Raw genomic sequence first — 2785 nt, 5'->3', positions numbered from 1 at the left:
TTTTTTTTTTATAATACCGTTGGTAGAAAAGAGAGTGGATAATGGTGCGTGAGAATTGCCTTTGAACATACCGACCCAAGGTCCGTAGTATTATACATCGCAGTGTCATATTATACATAGTGTAACTATATATAATGTTTAACACGTTACTTGCACTGAGAACCGTCTAAAGATCAGTCAAAGGCATTTTTCATCCGTGCAACATAGTTGGAAGGACGGACTTTTTACGTTTTACTTTTAATTTTCTTTTTTTTTTTGGACTGATACTTTATGTTCTGTTGATTTTGTTTAAGGAACGATTGTCCGTGAAAGAGAATCGATCCTTCTTGTAATTTGAAACTTGGAATAGAAGAACTACAGAAAAGAAATTATGGAGAAGGAGGTCGAAGAAACGTAAAGGAAAAAGAATTATACTTGAACGTTATCATTTTCTACGCGCGCGCGCTCTCTACGTTGTGATGATTGAAATTTATTTGTCGGTCGTTTTTGATACTGTCTCGAGTATTGTTTACGAAATGTTAAATATGTGTTTATGTATTTAGGAGAAAAAGAATGAAACTTGCGAGAGGAGAACCGGTGACCTTTTTATGTGCCCTTTTTTTTCAACGCGATGTCTCGTAGCTGTACCATCTTTTCTAATCGTCGTTCGATCGAGCCCGAATAGAATGGGTCTTTTTCTGTGATTTTTCTATTTTCTAACAGTTTCAAACCGCGTTGATTTGTAAGATTTTCTCATGGTAAACATTGTTTTGCGCAGCAGCCGTTTCTTCGAGTGCATCTCTGTGCGTCAAAATCGCTTCGATCTGTTCATGTTACACGCTCTTGATACTGTTCTTTTTCAGTGACTCTGATTCCATCGAGATTTAACAACGCACGTCTCGAATTGAACGGGAGAGTAGAGCGAGGAGAATGAAAGGAGGCGGGAAAGGACTGAGAAACTGGCGTTACATAATGTGTCTCTGCATAAATGTGAAATAGAATAGAAATGACGGAGAGAGAGAGAGAGAGAGAGAGAGAGAGAAAGGTTCGTCGAACGATTCGCTACTCGGCTGCAGCACGATTCAAATGTTTCTTCTGTTTCTCGTTGTTGGATGTGTTTTAGAATGTAAGATTTGAGATCAGCAATAGTAATCTTTGTTATGTTTGAATTCGTTGTAATCCCAGTGATGAAGAAGAAGAAAATTATCGATACTCCGCTGAGTATAAAGAGAAAAACTTCCGTTCCGGGGAGGAACGTAATTAATCCCGGTGTCCGGTGAAAAGGTGTTGAAGTATATACCGTGAAACTTTGGCATATAGAAATGAAACAAGGAGTTATGATAGAAAAGAAATTAATGTTGATCGAATGCACATGTACACGAAGCGTTTTGGGTGAATGAAATTCTTCGCGTGGCTTTCTTGGTCACGGCAAAACCAGAGAAGAATCTCCGCGGAAAGGAACAGCTGATCGTGGAAGTCGTCGCATGCTGCTTACAAAAAACTAAGTTTCATTCTCTGATCGAATCCGCGACCTTCTTTATCTCTTTTAAATCATCTTCGCTTCGTTCATTATTACTGTAGATCTCCGGTCCAGGCTCGTTTACCGTTTCCGCGGAACTATCGCCAGTGTAAAGTATTTTATTTCATTCTTAATTAAGTCCTACGTTAACCGCATCTTATTTATCGAATCTTCTCTTTCGTCGTCTCCGTCTTTTCGACTTTGTTCTGCTTTCCTTTTTGTATTATTTCGCAACGCCTCTTTCTCTCGTCGTTTCATTCCGTACGTCACTGTCCACCGAAGCGTGTTACTCCAATCTTTCGAACAGCAAAAAAACTTGCCATTAATTACGTTAGTTGCCATAGTTCTCTCGGTTTCGTTTTTGCGGTAGTGCGAGGGAGAGGATGCTATAGATAGAGATACAAATAAAACGAAACTGTGTGCAAAAGCGGAGATAGAGTATAAGAGAGCGTGAGAAGAGAACGAAGATGCAAGCAAGATCCCGTAAAAAAATATACCACAATGTATTCTGTATATATAAATATTAATTTGCCTATTATTATATATAAATACGATTTTATATATATATATATATATATATATNATATATTATTATCAATTGTAATTTTTATTTTATTTTTTTAGTGTATCCTTGTTGCCATCGATATCGTTGATTTTTCTTCATTAATTTCCTTCGTTGCGATCGGTCGCAGTATCGTGTAGAAAATGACGACGATCCGATCGAAAATCAATGAGGCAACTTCTTTGAGTACCGACTGGCGAGATGCAAAAACGAAATTATGTATTGTCCGCGCTGTGTAGGTATACGACTGCGTAAATGGTATGATTGTCCACGGAACGAGGTTGCGTTTAAGACTATTAATACAATTGATAAGTATGCGAGCGACAGAGTAACAGACAGCCGAGCACAGTTTGCGAGACGAACGATCATCTGAAAATAGTTCCGAAACTTTCACGTAACGTGAAAGATCCACACAGATGCCATGGCCTTAATGAAACATACGACTAACAGAGAAGGGAGCGTCGGAACCCTCTGATAATAATATGTACGTTTACGTACGTTTTGTGTTAAGGATGTATTGGCTATACAGTCAATCCCAAAAGTTTATGTACCTTAGAGAAACGCATTTTCTATAATTAAAAAGAAATCAGACGTCGGAAGAATAATGCTAATAATAAATAGCTACGTGCTAAAAAGTATAGAAGGAAATATCCAATCAATTATTGACGACGGCGAAAAATTTTTATATAGAAATTGTGGGCACTGACGTTTTCTAAGAGAAAAAT

The sequence above is a fragment of the Ceratina calcarata genome, unplaced genomic scaffold, assembly GCF_001652005.2.
Source record: "Ceratina calcarata isolate Rehan_Ccalc_2016 unplaced genomic scaffold, ASM165200v1 scaffold8, whole genome shotgun sequence".
In the NCBI taxonomy this organism is placed as follows: Eukaryota; Metazoa; Arthropoda; class Insecta; order Hymenoptera; family Apidae; genus Ceratina; species Ceratina calcarata.
The sequence above is the reverse complement of the archived record's forward strand: the minus strand, read 5'-3'. Positions refer to the sequence as shown.